The sequence below is a fragment of the Camelus bactrianus genome, chromosome 3, assembly GCF_048773025.1.
Source record: "Camelus bactrianus isolate YW-2024 breed Bactrian camel chromosome 3, ASM4877302v1, whole genome shotgun sequence".
Taxonomy (NCBI): domain Eukaryota; kingdom Metazoa; phylum Chordata; class Mammalia; order Artiodactyla; family Camelidae; genus Camelus; species Camelus bactrianus.
In genome coordinates, this window is record NC_133541.1 from 94,803,933 (window position 1) to 94,827,419 (window position 23,487).

The window sequence follows — 23,487 nt, forward strand, 5'->3', positions numbered from 1 at the left end:
ACACTTGGAAATTTAAAATATGACAGCAGAATTTTTTTAATCAACATAATATTTGAAAAATAAAATAGAAGAAATCTCCATTAAAAATAGGGAAAAAAGTAAAAAATAAGAAAGATAAGAAAATTCAAGGATTAAGAGGTCCATTATTCAACAAATAGGAGCTACAGAAAAGAAAATAAAGAGAACAGAGAGGATGCAATTATCAAAAAAATAATGTAAGATACTGTTCCAGAACTGAAGGAAATGTATTTTGAGATTTAACTGATCTTCTAAGTATATGGCACCACGAATTCAACTATAAAAAAATTTTTTTCTTTAATTTTTAAAAAAATTTTAAACCATTTCAAGGAACATCATCATGAGGTGCAGAACAAAGAGATGGAGAGAAATCCTACCAACTCCCAAAGTAAGGAAGCAGGTCACAGAGAAACCTCAGGATCTGAAAGGTATTGGACAGCCTGTCCATGTCTCGACACAAGGGAAGCAAGAAGACGATAGAAGAATGCCTTCAAAATTCTGAGGGAAAACAATTTCCAATTTAGAGTCAGCCACACTATCAATCAAATGCAAGGCTAGAACAAAGACATTTTCAGATAAATAAGGTATCCAAAAACTTACCTCCTCATCCCCTTTCTCTGGAAGTTACTAGAGGAAGTATTCCCCCCCAAAGAGGGGAAGAATCCAGGAAAAAAGACGAAGTGCAATCCAGGGTGCAGGGGATGTCCTGGAAGACGGTGGAAGAAAGTTCAGGGAAGAATCTGGGTGCTGCTTGTAGAGAAGAACCGTCCAGACAGCAGCTGCAGGCTGGAGGCTCCTACAAGCTGTCTGAAAAATAAACAAACAAACAAGACCATTCACTCAGTGCTGGGTTTAAAATATTCAGAGATTTTCATTTCTGTCACGGAGTTTAGGAAATAATGTGTAATTGGTACACATAAAACAAAACAAAGGAAAAGAAAGGGGCAATTATTAACTTCTGAGAAAATTAAAAGTTGTACAAGAAACTATAATCATAGTACTGCATGTGGCTCTCTGTAAATAATAGTTACATAGTCATAATAATGTAAACATTGAATACTGACTTAACCCAAAATGAAGATTTAACATTCTCAGGGGAGAGGAAGGGGAAGCTGTTGGGGACGAGGCAGGTGGGGGGTGGGATGGAGGATTCTGTGCAGGTAATAAAAATTAAAAACCCTTCCCTTCCACAGGAGAAAGTCAATAGATCGTATTCAAAATGAAAAAAAAATCAGATAAAGGCAGTTAAATTAAGTAGCACAGAAATATGGAGAAAATACAAGAAATACAAGAAAAACTAGATTGAACATTGAAAGCAGGTGATTCCTGGCAACTGGGAGCAGGGAACAAGGGGGAGAGCACTGCTGTCTTTCACTCTAAGCTCTCTAGTTCTTTTGGGTTCTGAACCTACGTACACAGAATCTGGATTTTTTAAAGTTTACAAAGGAAAATCAAAAAACAGAAAGTGTCTGCTGATCTTCTGGCATATGGGCAGGTCTGTGTCCATTTCTGGGAGCCTGGGAGCCAGCAAAGGACTCAGCTCCTGAGACACAAGACCAAGAAAGACAACAGGCTGTTTCAAGGTTGCACCACTACCAGCAGTACCACATACGGGACCATCGCCAGGATGCCGCCTTGCTGGTGGTCGCACATCTAGAAGCTGGGTGGCCAGGGAAAAGGTGCAGTGGTTTAATTTTAATAGATACTGCCAAATTACCCTGCATGAAGTCTGCCCCAACGTGCACTGCCACTGGCAATGCTGAAAATCTTCCCTCATCTTTGCCAACACTGGATGATAGCAATCTTTTTAATGTTTGCTAAACTATCAGGTGAAAAAGCTGCATCTCCTTTTCTTTTTTTAATTTACATCCTCATGATCATCAGTCATCTTCATCTGTTCAGGCTGCTATAACAGAATTACCAGAGACTGGGACACGGGGTTCATAAACAGACATTTATCTCTCACTGTTCTAGAGGCTGGAGTCTAAGACCAACGTGCCAACAGATTTAGCTAGTGAGGGCCTGCTTCCTGATTCATAGATGGCTCGCTGTGTCCTCACATGACAGAAAGGGCAAGGGAGCTCTCCGTGGTCTCTTTTACAGAGACACTAATCCCATTCGTGAGAGCCCCACCTTCATGACCTAATCAGTCACCTCCCAAAGGTTCTTCACCTCCTAATACCATCACCTGGGGGGTTAGGTTTCAACATAGAAATTTGTCAAATACACTGCAACATTTTAACAGGGTAAAGTGTTGGCATGTGTTGACGTGAGAATATCTCCACAACACTTCAGCAAAGGAAGCAATTTGCAAACGATAAATACCAAATGATACTGTTTATGTTCAAAAACATGCAAAAACTTGGTGTTATGGGTAAATTCATGTGAAAGGTCTGAAAGAAGACACATAAATCAGTAACTGGTCTTTACTTCAGGAGGAGAAGGAAGCAGGATTGTGGGGGAAAGAGGGATATTCTCAAGGGTACTTATAGTTTCTCCATAAGCACAGGACTCAAACACACTGGCTCTGGACCAGCCTACCATTCTAAGCCCAGATGTGTAGCCTCCAGCAAGGGCCTCCGTTTTCTCTTCTGTGAAATAGGAAACATAATACTTATCTCACAGGAATGTATGAGGATTAACTATTATGTACATCTATATATACAAACACACACATCTAAGATCAGCTGGGAGGAACTGTTTCAAAGTGGTAAGAGAGGAGGTGAGAACATATGTGGTAGTCGAAGGGTACTGTGTACTGTAATCCAGCACACAGCTCAGTAGAAGGTTGCTACTGGCCATGAGGAACAGATATCTTAGTCAATGGTTTTAGTGCTTTCCTAGTATGGAAAGATGCAAGAATTTGGGTTCAGAAAATTTTCTCCCGAAACTATCTGAAGGACTATCTGAAGTTCCACCAGTCAGTCCTTTTCCCAGAGCACAGGGTACCTTATTCCTGATCTGTGCCCAGAATTGCTTTCAGGGTGTATTAAAGGTCATTGACCGCAGAAGCTAATGACTCGATCCTTGTAGAACCAAATGGCAAGCAATGTTCTTGAGTTGGCAATATTCTCACCCATAGTGCGTGATTTCTTAACAAGGAGGCCTCATGTATTAATTGTGCAATTTTCTTAAGAAGGAACAGGGGAAAAAGAAGAAATGAAACCAAGGTGGACAAAATATAACCAAGCGCCCATCCAAAAAAAAAAAAAGCCAGCACACATGGTACCAAGGCAAGAGAGAGCTGACCAAGCTTGGCCACCACGACCAGAGGCAGAGGCCCAAGGTGAAGGGCACAGCACCCTGGAGTTGGCCCTACCACTCACCAACTGGGTGACCTTGGCCCATCCCTTCCCTCTCTGAGCCTCAGTTTCCTCACCTGTACACGGGAGGTTGGGAAGCCAGGAGACTATGAGATAACCAGACTTAGAAGAAAGAGCCCCAACGCCTCTCAGGCTGTTTCCAGTTCCATACTCACCAGGCCGTCTGAGACCCCGTCACCCAGACGGCCAAGTCCAGAGCCTACTGCGAGCCCTATCCTGTCACCCCAGGCCTTCCTGGAGCCTACCACTCTAGGGCCACTGTCCCCTCCTATTGCCATCTGGAGACTCACAAGGTCTTGCACCTCCAGGCTCTGACACTGCCCCCTTTTCTCTTGCCAGAGCCTGACGGTCCTTCTCAAATTGGGGGGTAGTGAGATGCAACACATCTGTTTCGATGGCCCCATATTCAGAACAATGCTTCTCTGTAAGATCCCCACCTGGCCTGGGCCCCCAAAGTGCATCCATCTCTGACCACGTTGCCTGAGGGCAGCATCTCAGATCTGGGCCAACAGGGCTGCTGCCACCCTCTGACCGAAAGTCCCTGCTGCCCCCACCCACCTCATGGAGGACCAGCCTCCCTGTCCAGGCTGCAGCCGGAGCTGCATTTCAGAGCCCACAGGTGCCCACTCACAGACTCCCTCTCTTTAAAACACTCCACACAAAGGAGCTTTTATCTGGTTCAAAAACAGGCTTTAAAAGATTTAAAAGTCTTTGCAGTGGTTTCCCATGTTCTGGTCTCTTTCAGATGATAATGGTTTTAATTATAACAATCATTATACTATAATACCTTCAATTTAGGCAATCAGCCTCATTCAGTATATTCAAATCAGGGGAAGGGTGACTGTGGGCATGCCTAGGTTTTCTCTACACTTGGTTTCAGAAAGAAGCTCCCTGGGCCTGGCAGGTGCTAGCTGCAGCCCTGGGGATGGGAGGCCCACTCCAGGGAGTGCTGTGGGAGAAGTCTGGGAGCCGAAGTGCCTGGGCCTCCTGGGAGCAGGCCTAGGGGCAGCCCACAGGGATTCCAGCACGGGAATCCCCAGGCCTCCCAGGAGAAACCCTGCAGCCCTCCGAGACCTACTGTGGCTCCCTATTGCCCAGAGAGTAAGGTTCCAGTTCTTCAGTTTTCTCCTGTCCAACTCCAGGCTCATCTTGCACAAAATTCCTGCACACACCACTTGCACCTGACTGGTTCCATACTCTTCCCACACACAAGACACAACTGCCACCACCTATCAGGCACCAACCCAGTGCCAGGCTCCCTGCCTGCAAGGTGACCAGTTGTCTCGGTTTGCTGAGAACTATCCCCATTTTAGTTCTAAAAATCCTACATCCTGGGATACCCCTCAATCCCAGACAAAGACCATCCCAGGGTGGTTAGTTGCCCAAAAAGTGAGGCACTGGACCCATGGTGGTGACCCAGACTCGCTCCCTGACCTGACCAAGCCTTTGCTCTAGAGGGGGTGACAGCTTCCAAAATACTGACATTGGGATTGTATTAGTGCCCTAGGGCTGCTGTAACAAATTACCACAAACCAAGTAACTTAAAACAACAGAAACTTATTCTCTCACAGTTCAGGAGGCCAGAAGTCCAAATTCAAGGTGTTGGCAGGATTGGCTCTTTCTGGAAGTAATGCGGGGATCTGTCGCATGGTTCTCTCATAGCTCCTGGTAGTCACCAGCAATCCTTGGTGTTCCCCAGCTTTTAGATGCATCACTTCAGCTTCTGCCTCCCTCTTCACATGGCCTCCTTCCCTGTGTATCTCTGTATCTTCTCCTTATATAAGCACCAGTATTCCACGCGTCCACCTTATATCCAGGATGACTTTATGCCAAGATTCTTAACTAATTACATCTGCAAAAACCATCTTTCCAAATAAGGTCCTGTTCCGATGTTCCCAGTTGACATGAATTGGGGGGGGGGGGGGTGCAGACACTATTCAACCTCCCACAGGAATGAACTAAGTAAATGCCAACTTAGGTTCATAAAAATCCTCTGGGAGTCCCAAGACTGGAGGGAGAGGAAAGCTTCATTCATCCATTCCTTATTTATCAAGTGAGCATTCACTACACACCAGACCCTCCTCTATAAGCTAGGGAAACACCAGGGAATGAAATCAGGAGTCCCTGTGCTTGTGGGGCTCAGAGTGAGTGGAGGGGGAAGCACTGGGGAAAAGTCCTGAAGGGCAGCCAGGACTTGGACAAAGAATGAAAGCTGTTCTAGGTCAAGAACAGCCCTTAGTGGATTAAAAATGTGTGTCTGTCCTTGGATGGAGGACCAGAAGAGAGGGCTGATATTGGGGGGCACCCATCAGCCCTTCAATGGATGCAGACCAGGCACTGAGAAAAGTGGAAGAGCTAAGGGGAGACTGGGGGTGTCTTTGAGGCCTCCTCAATCCCATCACTGCCCCCACTCTTCATGAGAAAATTGACCACATGAAGTGCCACACAAACACAGCTAGTCCTCTAGCCCACTTTTCCACACACCCCTCAGTCCATGTAGGACCTCTGGAGTCTACAAGTGGGGACCACTCCCCAGAGCTTGGTGCAGAATGAGAAGCCTGGACTTGGTCCCAAGGGCTATCTCTGAACCTTGACTCAGGGAAACTCATGAGGATCTAACACAAGTAGGACATTTCCCCAGGGCCAGGTCTCTGCGGGGGCATTCAGGGCTTTAAGGATCCTGTGTCCTGAAAGTCACAGAGGCCTGCCTCTTCCAGGAAGCACTCCCAGATTTTCACCTTCTTACAGTAGATGAATTCACTTCCTCTCACTCTTCAACTAAACCACTGATACATTTCTATTTTTTGTGATAAATATATTGTACATTCACAGCTCTCCACCCACTCTGGTCATTGTCTCAGACCCTGGCCTTCTCCCTGTGCTTGATAACATAATGCACCAACCAAAATCTTCCCATTAAAGAGCCCATCCGAGGGCAGAACCAGATGCTCCCTGAATCCCCATCTCCTCCTGCTTTGAGTGCATGGCAGCCACCAAGATATGCATTGCAGCCCTTTCCTTTTTAACACAAAGGGACCCTTCCGTTTGTGCAACAAATAGAGTCATTCCCCTCTAAGGGGCAGGTCCTGCGACTCATAAACCACAGGTCAATGCTAACCAATATGTTTCTTTCCTCAGGGCTGTAATCTTTCAAATAACCCACTGCTGGACTGCAGTTCCCTCAGAGATAAATGTGTGTGCCCATCCCTAATGCATTCACCGACTGTCATGTCTCAGAAGGCATCATACTCACACTCACACACACACACAGCTCCCAGAGGGGCTGGCTGGCCTCTAATCCCTCCCACCACACTGGCAGGGGGCTGGAGGGGGCTGCACCACCTTGAGTGGGACGTGTCCCACCTCTCCCCTCTCTCTTCAAAGTCTGAAAAAGGAGCTGACAGATGCCTTTTCTGCACTCAGTCTGCCCTGAACTTAGATGCTCTACCCACAGACCAAATGCCAACTTACCAAACTGATCCTCTATGCAGTGGAAAGGGGGCCTCATCCCCTTACTGAGGAGTTAATTTAGGGAAAGAAAGCTTGTTTCTTGTCACTCCCTTGCATAAAACCCTGATACGGCTTCCTATGGCTTTTAGGATAAGGACTCACAGCTCACCAGCCCCAGAGACCACGTGTAACTGAACGACACCACACTGGCAAGCACTCCCAGCCTTGGCCCCATGGCTGCTAAAGGTCCCTCAGCACCAAGCTCTCTCCTCCTCTAGGGCTGTCCCTCCTGGCCAGCTCACTTCTCAGGTCCAGTTTAAACATGGCTTCCTTCAAGAAGTCTTCCCTACCTCCCATGTAATCCAAATTTACTCTTTCTTCTCTAAGAGGCAATAAAGCATAGTGGTTAGCAGCAAGGAATTTGGAATCAAGCATCCTGATTCAAATCCCAGGTCTGCTGCTTACTAGCTGTATGGCTAGGCAAGTTACTTAACTTCTCTGAGCCTCCATTTCCCCATCTGTAAAACGGAACTAATTCATAGAGTTAGGAGGATAAAAGAACATAATCCACTGAAAGTGTTACGTAGTAAACCATTAGTGTCAGCCGTCATTACTATTGCCATCATTTCACGAGCTCCCAGCTCTCTCTTTGCTTTGCTTTCCCAACCCTTCTCACAGTCGGCAACTCTACTTGGTGGTTATTTGCTAAGATGCCAGCTCCATGAGTGAGAGGAACCTCGATGCCTGGCACGGTGCCTGGTGTGCATCAGCGCTCAGTAATTAACAACTGTTGATTAAAAAATAATAACCACTGGCTCTTCCCAACTTCAGGTGGGAGGGGGCTGTGGAGGAGGGAGGTGGTCAGGATAGATGTGCAGGGAGGGGCTGAGGCCCCCACTAGGACACAGGTGGATGGGCAGCCCGGGGGCCCGCCTGGGGGCAGCTGGTGAACAGCAGAGCTCAGAGTCAGTCCTCCCAGGCTTGAGGCCCAGCTGCACCTCTGACCGGTGGTGTGGCCTGTGAAACTCCAACGGGAAACCTTCGTTCATTCAGTACCAGTTAGGGCAATGTCCTGGGCGGGGAGAGCAAGGCGAGCTCGGGTTCCTCTTCCCTGCTGGCCGACGCTGCACTCCTGACTGTCCCCCACATCTGCACTGCCACCTGTAGGGCATGTAAATCTACACAATTAATATCCGCCGTCATTTTACCACGACTATTTTTCTTCCTGAATGTGTTCAGTTTCAGGGATCATGGCATGTTCTGGAGGCACATTAACATTTCATTATCTCTAAAAGCTTAACTACCGTAACTAATGCTAGATTAATAAGTAGCCCCAGCGAACAACTACTTTAAACAACACCACTTACACAGTCTCCCTGGTGGTGGCTGAGGGCTCTTTGAACCAGTGGCTGTGGCTGAGAAGAGGTCAGTTGAGCTAAGCAGGTCTAATTTCCGTATCTCCCACAAGAGACATCACATGTTGTTCTATCTGAGCCATTAAATCTAGGCCAAAGCTATCAATTTCCCAGGCCCCTGTGAACCTGGCACTGGAAGACGGTTTAGGCTGTGTCCACATGGCCCACCAGGGGTGTTCCCAATCCCCGCGCCCAACGGGGCCCTGCCTGGGCTCCGAGCAGGATGCCCAGCTACCTTGTGTGTGCTAAGTGATGGCACTGGGTAATACTCATTAGCTGCTGGAAGCATCACATGCAGGTGTAAAGAAGAAGAAAAGAAGCAGCCAAGTTTAGAGACATCAAAGACAGACACTGGCTAGAGGCCCTGAGGCCACCTTCCAAAGGACAGAGTGTGAGGCCTGCCAGCAAAGCAGCCACAGGCACCAGGCCCTCCCTGGGCCTTAGCCAGCCCTGGATGCCCCCTAGAAGTGCATGCTTTATAAATCTGAGGTGGTGCTATTTGGGGAGGTGTTAATTATCACTGTATTTCTATAGCACAGGCGAGAATGAAATATCACAGTGAACTAATGATGCGGGTAGAGGCAGGTTTCAGAAATCTTTTCCTCTAAACTTTCATCCCACCTGACTCCTTCCTCAGGCCCCCAACTTCTCAGCTCAGGCAATTGATTGGGGTGTGGCTGTTGGGACATCTCGTCAATGCAGTGTTCAATGTTCATGGAAGGCCCTTCTTCCACAAGGGTCTGCTCTGCCCTGAGAACTTGGTCATGGAGCAAGGCAAAGGCCTTTGCCCCCTCCACCCTCCAATTACCCCTACTCACTCTGTACACCACCTCTGAGAGCCCCCTGCTTCCCTTGCACAAATACTCTGGACCTGCTCCTGATTTTTAACACAGCAGACCCAGCCCAGCTTTTGAAGAGTGGCCCAGGACTTGGAGCTTCAGCACTGGGAGCCAGGGAGGAGCCTTGCTTAAGGAAGCCCCATCTTCTGCTCCCTGTCCAAGAAACTGGGGTCCAAGGGCCCCCAAAATTCTGGTCCTCTAGCTGTTGTCCATTCCTGACCATGTGAAACTAACCTACCCACTGTCTACTAAGCCTCCTCCCCAGGAGGGTCCAGGCTCTCCCTGAGATCTGGAGAACAGTGCTGGTGCCCATCCTGGACAAAGGATCCCAGTTGCTCAGGGGCATCTAAAGTTTGCACGCCCTAGGGGCATTTTCTATCTCCCTGGCAAGTGGGGGAAGCAACACAGAACAGAGCACCTGTGGATCTTGCCCAAGCCCCATGGGTGGCAACCCCACCTCTGCATCAGGAATTGTCCTGTGACCCCTGTGTATGGCTTAGAAATCAAACTCAAATCCTGTGGGAAGCTGACAAATCTGATCGCTAATATCCTTCTTCCAAGCATCCCACCAAAAGTGTCCATCTCCCAGAAAGGATTACGAGTCCTGTGCCCTTCATGAGCAATGAGAATTTCCCATCATGCAAGGTGACTAACCAGCAGAGCCTACTGTTGAACAGCACATGGACAGGGAGGGGTACAGCCAGAGAAGAATAGGGCATCTCATTCCCTGCTCCGCCCAATATGGTGAGCCTAGGAAAGCTCATGAGGGCAGGAGACACCCCTGCCAGCTAGATTTCCCCTGCAGCTCCCCAGTCAGAAACAGGGAGGTTAATAAACCACAAGACGAGGGTCTCCCGAGGGACAGCTCTTGGCCGCCTCTGAAGTTTACAAAAGCAGAGCTTCTGATGCCTCAAAGGCCGCCTGCCACGGCTCCCTGTGAATTATTACACTGCAGGTTTTCAGGACACTCTGTCTGCAATGCCTTGGGAATTATAGAGTAATTGTATTTTATCTGTTTGCCAAGAGTTTTCAGTAAACTCCTTTAATGTACTTTAAAACTCATAGCCCCAAATAGCAATGCGTGTCTTCTAGTTTATGCACCAGGCACTGAATAAACACAGAGTGATATATGGGGCTGGAGAGGACACTATTCATATATTTACACCCTTTACCAAAACACACATTCATCTTAATGACGTTACTTGCCACAGAGCCCAACAAAAGGAGCCCTGTGAAGGTCACAGTCACAGACCTTTCTCTGAGATGGTTCCCTTCACATGCAAAAGGCCCCAAGGTAGTCCCTGCCCTAAGATTCCCCCATAGGCAGTCAGGTCTCCCAGCCCAATCCCTGGGAGCCAGAAACCTGAGGCAGGATGACTGTCAGAGCTTCCCCCCTCGCTCTCCCCGCCAGGGCCCAGGCAGCTCATGGGCACTGATTGCCTTCACCACACAGATGCCAGCAATGCACTACCCCAAAATCAGCTTCAACTGCAGCCTCCTGCAGCCTGGACAAGAGAGGAGAGACAGCAGGAGGAGGAGGGGCCTGATAAAGGAGGAAGGGGAGATGGATGGCATTGATGGAGAAGGAGGGTGGCCTGGCATGAGGAGGGGGTGCTGGGGGCACAGAGGACAGGACAAGGCACAAAGGACAGGGTGGAGCACACCTGACCTACAGCCATGCCCTCCCAACCCTTCAAAGCAAGAGTCACCCCAGACAGGACATGAAAGAACAGCCGCCCAGGGGACAGCACTGGGAAGTGCTGTGTGAGGCCACCAGATCCTGCAGGAGTCTGGACAAGGGTTTTCTCCCAAGCCCACTCAATTTCCCCATCTGGAACCAAGTGTCTTTTGAGACAGCCTTCTCACCACTGTAATGCAAGACACATCTCCTTCTTTTGGAGGTAAGATTCTCCAGAAAGCTGGGCTGGCTCCTAACTAGCCCCCCTCCATGTACACCCAGAGTGAGGTCACCAGACCAGGTGATGGCTGGCATATAGGCTGCCCCAGACTGTCCAGATGCTTCAGGAAAAAACTTCAGACACGAGAGAATGTGGACACTGGAGATCTTGGACAGTGACATGAGAAACCATGGCTAATAGACAAGAAGGATCACAGACACAGACACCAAGACCAAGGGCACCAGACGTGGAAAATCATGGACAGTGGACTAGATGCCACAACCACCAAATATGGAAGAAAACAGCCTCTGGCTGAGGGGTTGACTGGATGGTGCGGGCACTTCCCAGGAAGCCCCGGACTCCCCTTTCTTAGGCCTGTTTGGAGGGCAGCCCTCACCTTCTCTCACCTGGGGCCCCTTGTCGGCACTGAGCAGCTGCTGCGTGACTCCCATACTTGGCTCTCGCCTGGTGAGTGAGACCCAAAGCTCCCCAGGGGCTGAGACGGCATGGCAGTACCAGGTAGTGGTCAGCCCCCAGCCGGAGAGAGCCGAGCTGATGCCACAAAGTCCCTTCTGTGCTACTTGGCCCACAACTGACCCTCATCAATGGGAACTGCTGTGCTGGTGACCACGCCCCATGATCCCTCCTGGCCAATTCCTTGATAATAGTCCCCATCTTTCTGTCTCCCTAAATTGAGTAAGATTTTGCAGGAACCAGTTATTGTTAGAAATCCTGAGTCCCACCCCACCTCCTAAACACTAAACCCGCTTCTCCCACTGTCTCCCCTATTTCAGAGAGAAACAAGGTCATCCTTCCAGTCACTCAGGCCAAAACCAAGGAGTTACAGTGCTTGACCTCCTTCTCTTGCATGCCACGTCCAATCTCTCGGCAGATCCTGTTACTGCTACCCTTGAAACAAATGCAGAATCTGATCATTCTGCTCCATCGCCATTCTGCAATCCTGGGTCAAGCCACACTCCCTCTTGTTGAATTATTGCACTGGCCTCCTCCTGGCCTCCTGGCTTCCTCCTTCTGTCCCCCACCCACCACTATCACATCCATTCCTGTGGGAGGCAAAATAATGCCACTACCCCCTGCCCACCCCAGTCAAAGATGTCCGTGCACTAATCCCTGGAATCTGGGAATATTTTGCCTTAAAATATTGGCTATAATAAATAGTAGCAAAAGGAATTTTGCAAATGTGATTAAGGTTAAGGATGGAGAGACCACTGTGGATTATCTGGGTGGGCTCAGCCTAATCACGGGGGGTCTTTAAAATCAGAGAACCTTTCCAACTGTGGTCAGAGAGAGAAGAAGGTCAGAGAAAAGGCAGTGTGAGATGGACTCCACACCTGGTGCTGGCTCTGAGATGTAGTCTCCGTGCAAGATGGGAATGGCCTGGAGGAGCGAAGGGCAGCCCCAGCTGAGAGTCAGCAAGAAAACGGGACCTCAGTCCTACAAGTCAACATTCTTATAAAGGTGTATGAGGCCCACACAATGTGCACAAGGCCCCGCTCTCTGACCTCATGCCTCCCACTCCCCTCTGTGCTCATCCAGCTCCAGGCTCACTGGCTTCCACCTCTGGCTGCTCTTCATGCCCCAGACGCACTTTAACCCCAGGATCTTTGCACGTGCTGTTCCCTCCACCTGGAATGCCCTCCCAGGTATCTGCAAGGGTCCCTTCTTCCCTTCTGTCTCTACAGTGTTATCATCACAAGGTCTCAGATTCCACCGCATAAAGGTGTGGATGTCCCTTCCCAGCACTCCCCACCTCCCTTCCTACTTTATTCTACTTCTAAACATTTTCTAAGGACTGAATGTTTGTCCCCCAACAAATTCATATGTTGAAACTTAACCCCCAATGTGGTGGCATTGGGAGTTAGGGCCTTTAGGACATAATTAGGTCATGATGGAGCAGGTCCTCACCAGACACTGAATAGACTGGCACCTTGATCTGGGACTTCCAAGCCTCCAGAACTGGGAGAAATAGATTTCTGTTGTTTACAAACCACCCAGTCTGTGGTATTTTGCTACAGCAACCCAGATGGACTAAGACATATATTTATTTGTTTATTGTCTATCTCTCTACACACCTCTCCCAACTAAACCACTCCATGAAGCAGGAATTTTGTTTATTTCTTTTACTGCTCTATTTACTCCCAGATCCTAGAGCAGAACCTTCCATGTAGTCAGGGCTTTGAAGTCTTTGTCGAAGGACGGATGACCTTGTTTCCTGTCTCACAAAGAAATTGTATTATAGGGGAAGCAAGAGGGCATGGGGGAAGCTGTCAGTTCACAAGGCCCACGCCCCCAGGAAGTTTACCTCTGAACTCTTTCCAGCCTGTGTGATGGGAGCCCTAGGACCTGGCCCCCTGGTCATCTGGGGAGGGAACAATATGTGCAAAGAACTAAGGATTGGCCCCACCACCCCCAGCTGTCCTGGGTCCCCTGGGAAAAGGCAATGATGGGTTATCAGCCCTTCCAGATCCAGACACTATCTTCCTGCATCCTACCCCGCCTCCCACACACCCACCTAGAGCAGGCCCTATGCTGTCCAGGATGGTAACTACAAGCCACATGCAGTTATGGAGCACATTAAATGTGACCAGTCCAAATGGATGTGTGTGACTATGACACGGCAGATTTCAAAGGCTTTATACAAAAAGAGAATGCAAGCTACCTCATTAACAACTTTGTATATTGATTACATTTTGAAATGATAGTATTTTGGATAGATTGAGTTAAATAAAATGTATTATTCAATTTAATGTTACCTGTCCCTTTCTAGTTTTTTTATGTGGCTATTAGAAATTTTTAAATTACCTATGCTGCTTGCATTATATTTGGATAGCATGGAGCTACTCTAGAGGAAAAAGTCACCTGAGCAGCAGTGCTGACCACAAGTAAGGGGCCTTTCCTCTGAAACCCCCAAGCTCCACACTTATTCCAACTCCACGTGCAACAGCACAGCCAGGGAGCAGGGCCCTCCTCCGGAGCCAGGAAGCACTGGCATCACCGGGTGCTGATGGAGCTCGGGTCCTCTGTTGCCTGCACACTGGCCAGAGGTGTCAACACGACAGCTCCACATCGGGTTCCCTTTGCCAGGTGTGGCCTTTGTGCCCAGAGGGCCCCAAACCTCGCCCTCCCCTGGGGTGGGATTCATGTGAAACATATCTGAGCTGGAAGGAGAAACAGCTGAGTTAGAAGCCCTGCCTCCTCAGACCAGACTCTGTCCAAGTTGCAGTCATGAAGACTTGGAACCTAATACGGACACCCACAAGGATGAGCCCTGACAGCATCCCCAGCGCTGAGGTGACACTAGGGCTGTGCCTGTTTGATGACATGGCCTGAGGTGTGGGTTGGAACATCTGGTGATGTGACAAAACTGTTTTCAAAAATAAGATGAAACCGCATTTCTGGCACTCCTGACTCTCAGATCCTATTACCTTTAAAAATATCCCCCAAAGACGGCTGCTGTCACTGCATTTTTAGCACATTCTGACTATTTCCAAGGTGGCAAACATTCCAGAGCTTTGCTGGGGTGGAGACTGCAGATGTGCGAGTCGGTGCAGGGAGCAGCAGCAGTGGAGGTGGGACCAGCCCCTTCTGATCTGAGCAGGCTCAGGGGCTGTGTTTCAGCCTCTGCTCAGGAGGAGCAAGGAGCAAGGTGGGGTCCCCAACTCTGAGACTTCGTGGGTGACCTTCCCTAGAGAGCTCAGGGACCAACCATTAGCCTTCCCCAAATCTACCACCTCCCCCACATTCACACGTAGGTTAGAGGTCTCTTAGGGACACCCTGAGGTCCATGCATCTGAGAGTTCCAAACCCCTGGGTTTCCCACCCACAAGGAAAAGTTTGGTGAAGGAAGCCCAAAACAACAAAGTCCAGGTTGATTACGTTTTTGTTCTTTGGGAGATTCAGAGATGTCAAATTGGAATAATAAAGATTTAGAAACTGACACAGACATCCTGGGATTAAACCACAGGAATTCCTTTTCATTCCCAATGAGGTTTTAAACTTTCCAGAGTTTCCCCAAAGTTCAGAGCTCTCTCAGGCAACTTCTCTCCAAATGTGGATTATCTAGGATAACATTAAACTTGCATTCTGATCAGTGCCCAGAGAATCAGAGAAGGGAAACTTACATCAGTATTTGTCAGCTATAAAACAAATAGCAATAGAAATCCTGGGTGCATTCTAAAGCTACACTTCAATGTCTGGAGTGGTGGGGGATGTCAGTCACTGTTTTGGATAATCTTTGCCCAGAGTCTGCGGTCATGGTCCAGGGGACTGAGCTAGGAGAGGAGGCTCAGAGAGGGACCAGGAAAGCCACACATTCACCTCTGCCCTCTGGGGCTGTGTGTAGAAGGATGCTTGAGAGTCCGGGCCAGAAGCAAGCTGATCCCCTTCTGGCCCTTGGGATGCCTCTTTGGTCTCTGAGGATGGCAAGGACTGGGGCTCAAGTGGCAGTGGAATATGGGAGCCTTGCAGGGGAGCCAGCCCTGATGGGGGCAGTGTCACTGAGCTAGCCCCAACCTCTGGCCTCCTGGCCTTCGACTCACCAGGTTACTGCCCTCGAGAGCCTGTGAACTTGATGGACATCCTCTTCCTTCTGAGTAGGTCTGGCTGGTATAAAGAAGGGACTCAAAGAATATAAGATTCAGAAGGATGGAAGACTTGTCCTCCCTTCCAGCCATGCTGACCCCAATTATGGAGTGGAAGACAGTGGATGTGTAAAAGCACAGATTTGGGAGTCAAAGACTCCTGGGTTCAAATCCCAGTTCTGCCATTTTCTGGTTTGAGACCTTGGGAATGGGAATAATAATAAGGTGGCTATGAGTCTTGAGTGAGATGCTGCATGGAAACTCTTTGCTTTCCCAGAATACACCACTGGGGGCAAACCCAGGGCTGGGAAGGAGATGCTGGCCAAGCTGGCAGTCTGCTGCTCAGGAGGTGGGTGGGGGTGGGCACACAGGCCCTGGGGAAAGACTATGGTGGAGGCTACTGCTTTGCCCACATTTACTGGTACTGTGGGTCCACTCACATACACAGTGCTCCTTCAAGAACATACCTGGAGCATGGGCCCCACCACCACCCTCTGCAGTGAGCTGGCTAGGTCAGGCTCCTAAGACAGGGCCATGAGAGTCACTCTGAGTCCTTGGGCCAGAGTCAGAGCACAGAGTCACCAGGGCTGATGATTTATTTCCAAGCTGCTCACCCTTCTTCCATGCCACTTGGTTTATGGGCTTTTAGGGCCACCCCTTCATGGCCAATGAAAATTGAGATAAATAAATTTGGCTAAGTTAAAAGTCCCAGTCCAGAGAAGCTCAGGTGAAGACTTAGACCCACAGATTCTATTAATAGAGCATATTTCAACCAGAGACTCTTAAATTGTGAAGGCTCCATGGTGGAAGCTGTAGGGGTGATGGATGTACTCACTCTAATGGCTGGACGGGAGCTGGAAATCAAAGTGAGACGTAAGCGTGCGGTGCTTGGTGCTTGGAAGAGGGCCCTTCTGTCCAGGTTCCCTGTATTGGCGGCCAGGGCCAGTTCAGGCCAGGCCGGCCAGGATACTGGCTGCTTTCAGACTTGGCTGTCTCATTTGAGTAAAGAGAATTGAGTGACCAGTAAGAGCAGTACTGAGGCCCAACCAGAGGTCCAAGGGAGCCCTGGCCTGCGAGTCAGGCCACCTGCAGCCAGCTCGCTGTGGGCCGTCACAAAGGGGCAGTTTCTTCAACTGTCCTGGGAGCCAGCAGAATTGGATGGGCTCTAAGGATGCTGAGATTTGGGGCCTTCTCTCTCATGCTAGATGCCACAGCTTCTTAAAGTGGGGAGTGTGAAAGACATCAGAACATGAGGCACTGCCTCCCAAGATGAAAATCAAGTGCCTTGCTCCAGAGGAGCCCAACTTCCCCGGGAATTCCCAATGCGATGAGAGTGGAGGGTTTGAAGATCCGGCTGACTCAGGAGTTGAGAATAAAGAACAACATGAGCTACTTTAGGGCCCCCAGGGGCAGAGACAGTGGGTCAGACAGGAAAGGACTTGGTGCTTGAGAAGGCCAGGGGGAGCAATGTGAGACCACAACCGCACTAAGGCCACCTCAGCCCAAATCACATCTGCTCCAGGAACAGGACCAGGAGCACCACCTGTTAAGCCTCAGGTTGCAGCAAATATCCTTAAGAATCCAAGCCCTCCTTTTTCTCTCCTTGTCTCCTGCCCTCATGGTTTTCCCTCCTGTTTTCTCTACCACTCACTCCCCCTTTACTGGCAGTGACAGAGCGCTCCATCTCTGTGTCACCACTAACATGACAGGCAGGTGAGCTGACAAAGGTACAACAGAACAACTTTTTTTTTAATCAATCAGCAATGACATCCCAACACAAATATGTGGCTCAAACACCATGGCCACAAAACAAATGCAAGAAAGATGGACAGAAATGCCCCCGACTATACATTCTACTCTGAGTGACAAATCAAGGAAATTAGCAGGAAAATTATAGACTAAGAAACCTGACAAATGTTGTCCAACAGCTAATGTGCAGAGGGAACCTGTGTTAGGATCCTAGGGCTGCTGTAGCCAAATACCACAAATTGAGTGGCTTTAAACAACAGAAATTTGTTCTCTAATAGTTCTAGAAGCCAGAAGTTGTAAAGCAAGGTATCAGCAGGGTCGTGCTTCCTCTGAGACTCTGGATAAAACCTTTCCTTGCCTCCTCCTGGCTTCTGACAGTGGCTGTCAATCCTTGGCGTCCCTTGGCTTGGAGATTCATCACTCCCATCTCTGCCCCTGTCATCATACAATGTTCTCCCTGTGTGTCTGTGTCCAGATTTTCCCCTCTTCTTATAAAGTCAATCATTCAGAGTGAATTAGGGCTGCCTAACGACCTCATCTTAACTTGATTATATCTGCAAAGTCTCCATCTCCAAATAAGGTCACATTCATAGGCACTGGGGTTAGGACTTTCACATATCTTTTGGGGGAACACAATGCAACCCATAACAGAACTCAGTGACAAAGCAAGAGAATACACTTTCTTTGCAAGTGTGCTAGTGGCATTCGGTGCCACATCTTGGACTTCTTACAGATACAAGTCCATATCTGCGTATCTGTTCACATAATTGAAATCAATATCCTCCCTGGATCTTACAAATCTCTTTTGTATTATTTGTTGCATCTCATGTTTCATTTCTGGTTCTATTTGTTTATATATTTGTTCTTTCTTTGATCAGCTGGACTAATGGCTTTGTGGATTTTTTTCAAAGACCTAATGATTGGTTTTAGCCATCAATACTCATTTTCTTCTGTCTTGTTTATTCAGCTTTATTATTGCTTGCTTTCCTAATTTTCTTAGCCTCTTTCTTACATGTCTAAAATCTTTAATATAGGGACTCAGTCCACTGTGCGTATGGGTTTTTTGTTTTTTTTTTTTTTTTTAATCTTTCCTAGAGACATAGGGATTTAAAATAATACAATCTTTCTAAATGTATTGTTTTGGCAACATCCCAAATGTTTTGATAATTTGTACTTTTTAAAAAATTATTCTGATTTGTGTTCTGGATTTTCTTATTGACTTAGGCATCTTTTCAGGCAATTTTTTAAGTGTCCCTACAGTGGTACACCCCCAAATTTCTTTTAATTTATTTCTAAACTTCTTGGGCTATGGCTGGGAATATGGTAAATGGAATTTCACCCACAGTCCAGCTAGAGGAAATGGCCCTATTTGGGATGCACAGGTGTGATTGATCATTGGCTCAACACCTGCGTGACCATGGATGTGCCCAGCCTCTCAGCCTGGGTGCCCTAGCATATAAGCCATGCAGAGTTGGCCCACCTCATGGGCTGTCTGGGTATAAATTTGCTTTTAACAAAGTACTAGGCCAAAAATTAAATATAACTGCAAAGCAAGCTAAAGGGAGAATTCTTCATAAAGCATGGCACAAGTTCTTAAAATCTTCTTTCTCCACCTTTCACTCTGTTAGCATCCCACCCACCTGCAGCTGTACCCACCCCTAAAAACTCTCCCACCCAGACCCTGCAAGCCCCCTGATCTCTTCTGCCCCTCCTCCTTCTTACATCAGTCTTTCTGCTTCCAACTTGTGGCTCTCTGGCATTGCCCAGTGGAAAGTTTCCTATGGGGCTCACCAGACGAAGGCTGAGTCCTCTAGTCAGGGATGGATTCAGGAGGAGGCTGAAGAGCAAGAGGATTTGGATGCTTTCATCCTGGTCACATCTGTGAAAGGGCAGATGCTCCTCCAAGCCAACAATAGAGGTCTGAGGACCTTCCTCTGAGTGCCAGACAGATGAGAATGTGGTCTGGTCCTGGCTCCCTACCTATCTCCAACGACACCCAACAGGCTAAGCCACCACTTCAGAACACCCACCCCAGCTCTCTGAGATGGCACCCCCCTACTGTCTGATTCAGGCCTTTCCCTCCAGAGACCTTACCCCCTCTGCCCCAACCAGGTACCATGGCCACCAGTGCACTTACTCCATCTGGCTGGACCCCTCTCCCTCCTCCTCATCACCAGCCCTCACCCCACTCCCAGAGGCAGGAGAGAGGATGAAGATGCCCACCAGAGAGGGCACCTTCATGGGTTCTCTGCCTCTGGATCCCACTTATGCCAATCCCACTGCTTAGAACACTCTGTCTTGGGCTATTTCTTACTCAGCCTACAGGTCTCAGCTTATTAGCTAGAGACCTGAGCACATACCAGGTGCCAGGCACTATGCTAAGTACTTTACATCTATTATTCCATTAAATCCTCACCATAACCAAAGATAGACATTGTTAGCTCCATCTCAGAGATGAGAAGACTGAGGCTCCGATAGGTAAACTCACTCATCCACAGTCCCTCAGCTTGCAGAATTGGGACTTAAACCCAGGGCCACCTGACCCCAAAGCCCCCCTCTCTCAAGCACTAGGTCTCCTGGCCTAAATATTGCTGACTCTGGAAGGCTCCTCTGACCCCTCCCCTCCATTCACTCCACTATCCCTGGGTCTGTGCCTCCTCTGGCTCCCACAGCCCCTGACCACCCTGTGTGATAATTGTTTTCTGGCCTTTCTGCCTTGGCCACTAGACAAGGGGCTTTTAGAGGCAGGAAATGGATTTGGCTTGTTAGCTGCTTTGTTCCTGGCACTTAGAAAAAGGCTTAAAAGTCTCTAAGTACTCAATAATATTGGTTAAATTAATAGACGAAGGGAGGATGGGTGGATGGATGGATAGGTGGATGGATGCTAAGTGCTGGGACATGGAGACTCATAAGACACTACACCTGTCCTCAGAGAACACTTGGTACCTAAGAGGGAAGACAGCCAAGAATAAGGATATAGGTGACTACGAGTGGGTGGAACATGGTAGAACCAGTCTGCCAGAGGCTGGTTCATGGGGCATACGCTCAGTGAAGCATCCAGATGAAAGCTCTTATAGGTAGAACCTAAGATCTGTTAAAGGTTATGAAATCAATGCTGCAGTGAACTTAGTTCTTCCATGTGTATTTTACAGAATTAAGAAGCGTCTCTAAACTGGAAAGCACATTTAAAGGCTGCGCTAAACCTGAGAAATAAAAGTAACTATTGCCACCACCTTCCGCCAGTCTCATTTTTCTAAACTGTAAAGTGGGATTGGATCTGGGTAAGTGGAAGTGGGCCCTAAAGAACTCTGAAATAGGATACCTCAAATGCAGTGAAACACTCCACTGAGTCCATAGCAGAGCAGCAGCATGGAGCGGGAAATACATTCATGCCCAGGGCAGCAGGAGGGTGGGGGCTCACGTGGCTGAAGCAGGGGGAAGCAGAGGTCAGGGGTTTGTAAAGCTGGTTTGAGTCCTGATGATGATTTCCAGGAAAATGAATCAGACATTGTTCTGCAAACAATGGGTGACACTCACAGGGCCAGAGCAGGGGGGGTGAGGTGGTATAGAATGTTTACAGTTGTACCTTGGGAAGCACCTCTGCAGTGTGATGTGTGCAGGACGATGCTTGAGCGGGGCGAGGGGAGCATGTCAGGAGGTGGGCACCTCAAACACTCTGGCTGGTCACAGGGAAGCTGCTCTTTTGGCCTGGAAGGTCAGGTGCTCGCAGCATGGTAAGAAGCAGGAATTGAATTCCCATGGAGCTGCTGTCCTTCCGGGACAAACCTGCAGAAGCACAGAGATATTTCTGAAAACTAGGCGGGAGGTGGGGGAGGTGGGTGTTGAGAACTGTGGAATGGACCAAAAATTACAAGCTGTCAGAGGAGTTTTCTGCCTAGTTACACTTTAGCAATTTGAATCTCCAATACTAATTTGAATATTAATCATTTTGAAAAACATACTCATGCAAATATTTTTCCTTTTAAACACCTGTCGCCAGGATCCTGACAAATGGCTTGCTCAGCAGTCTGGCTTGCATCCAGAATCAGCCCCGCCACCTCTTTTTCTGCACAGCCTCACAGACTCCTCCCTCACCTAGTGCTCTGACCCCTCCTCCCTGGGCAGGTCTGGTCTTCCCACTTTGTCCCAGAGTTCCCGAAAAGAGAGGATCCCCCAGGACATCCTCCACAAGTCCCAGCTTGGCCAGAACTGGGCACATTGATGAACAACCTCCCAACTAAATTAACCAAGTGTTCAAAAGGATGCAGAGTCTCTCCCACTTCCACCATGGGCATCTAAGTCGGGCCTAAGGATCTGACCCAGAGAAAGTGGCCAAGGCAAAGGATGAAACCAATGAGGAGGTTCTGGACTCCCAAGCAGTGTGTAATGGGCAGTGCTAGAAAGATGCTCACCATAGCCTCAGAGGAGCCGTGAGAGGGGCCAGCAGCACGTGCATCTCCTCCCTTTGCACCTCATGCCTGCCTGGTCAGGACTCCAAGGAAAGCTCTGCAGTTTGGGGCAACTGAGAAGTGTCTGGAAACCAGTGAGGATCATAATAACGGGTACACTGATGAGGGCAGTGGTGGGAGTTCATGTGTATTGAGCCCTCCCAGTACGCCAGGCACCATGCTGACAGCTTTCAAAGTATTATCTCATGGAACCCACACCACGGTACCCAGAGAAGAGTGTGTTTATCATCTCCACTTCACAGATGAGAAAGCCAAAATCTGGAAAGGTCACAGCTCTTGTCCAGTGGTGGCACCAGGACTGACCCTAGATCTGAACCAAGAGCCTGCATCATTAACCTCCAGGCCATGTTGCCCTTGACTGTGACCCCTGCCCTCACTCTCCAGCACTCAGCATGGTCCCTGCAGCTCTAGCCTCTGGCTCTCTCTCTAGCCCTTCTCAGCTGCTCTCCTGCAGCCTCCTTCCTCCCCTTCCCGGAGGGAGCCCCAAACCTCAACTTCACCTCCACCCACGGCCCTGGACACCCCAGCTGCGGACCTCACTCCCACCTCTGCAGGCCCCACCTGGCGGCTCCCCACGCTCCCCTTCAAGCTGAGCTCCAGTTGGGACCCTTGTGGGGACCCAGTCTACTTTATCCAAGTAGGACTGAGGAACTTGGTCATTCTTTCAGCTGGCATCTGCTGAGCATGTGCCATTGCCCCCGCTGTGCCAGGCATGAGGGGAAGTGGTCCCTGGTCCCCAGTGCTCAGGTTGCTCCCCGATGGGGCCTATGGGCACCTTCCTCTTCTGCCTTCACCAGCAGAGCTTCACAGACAGACGGTTCCACCAGGGCCAGCTCCATCCCCAGGGCCAGAGGCTTTGCTGCCACTGGCACAGGTGACCACTGGTCCTAACCAGAGTTGTTTCTGGGAATGAGACACCAGGGGTACAAGGACACAGGCCAGAGGCAGGTCCTGGCACATGGCCAATTACTGCTGCACAAACAGGGAACTGAGTAGGTTCTCAAATACTAAAATAGGTGTGGGAGAGAGGGCTAGAATTGCCTTTTCTTGGGTCTTTACTTAAACGGGATGCAGACAAGGCTTGTCCTGAAGAGGTAGGCACAGAGGAAACTGAATTTTCCCGTGGGACTCTGCAGTTGGCAAGTTTATGCATGTCCATTACTTCATTTTCATCTCTCACAAAAACCCAGTGGGGTGAGGCATCTAAGGAATACTGGACCCAATTTACAGATGAAGAAGCCGAGGCTCAGAGGAGGAAAGCAAATTCCCAAATATAATCCAGTTGGTAAGGGATACAGCCAAGTCACCCCACCACCACCACCAAAATTAACAAGCTGATGAATTTCTACCTGAGCTCCACCTTCCTAAAGGTGCCTGTGTCTGACTGTTGCATGGCAGAGTCCCCTGCTTCACATGTGGGGTGTGGACCCCAGTCTGCATTTCAGAGCTGATAGGTCTCAGCTTGCTGAGCATCCCTGTACACCAGTCCAGATCTGGGCAGGAGAGACCATCATTTACGACCGACCCACTCAGCAGCAGCCAAGCTCCTCCTTGATAAGTCACGGCCTCTGTTATTTCCTCAGCCCTGAAACACACTTGGCCTCTTGAAGCCAAGTTTTGAGCACTAGGTTGGCCTAGGCTAGACACCCTCTCCCCACCCCGCTCCACTGCTGCCCGGCCAGCACCTTCTCTCCAGGCCCTGAGGGATGGAGAAGCTAATTTATT

The 23,487-nt window shown here is 49.0% G+C and overlaps 1 long non-coding RNA gene across 1 annotated transcript in view; it reads right to left on the bottom strand.

Moving 5' to 3' along the window:
- Positions 1-623: 623 nt before the first annotated feature.
- The window catches only part of LOC141575282 (uncharacterized), a 28,609-nt gene continuing 5,745 nt past the window's right edge, over positions 624-23,487 (bottom strand). The window contains exon 3 of the long non-coding RNA XR_012502755.1: positions 624-825. This is a non-coding gene — a long non-coding RNA (uncharacterized LOC141575282). The remainder of the gene's footprint in view (positions 826-23,487) is intronic.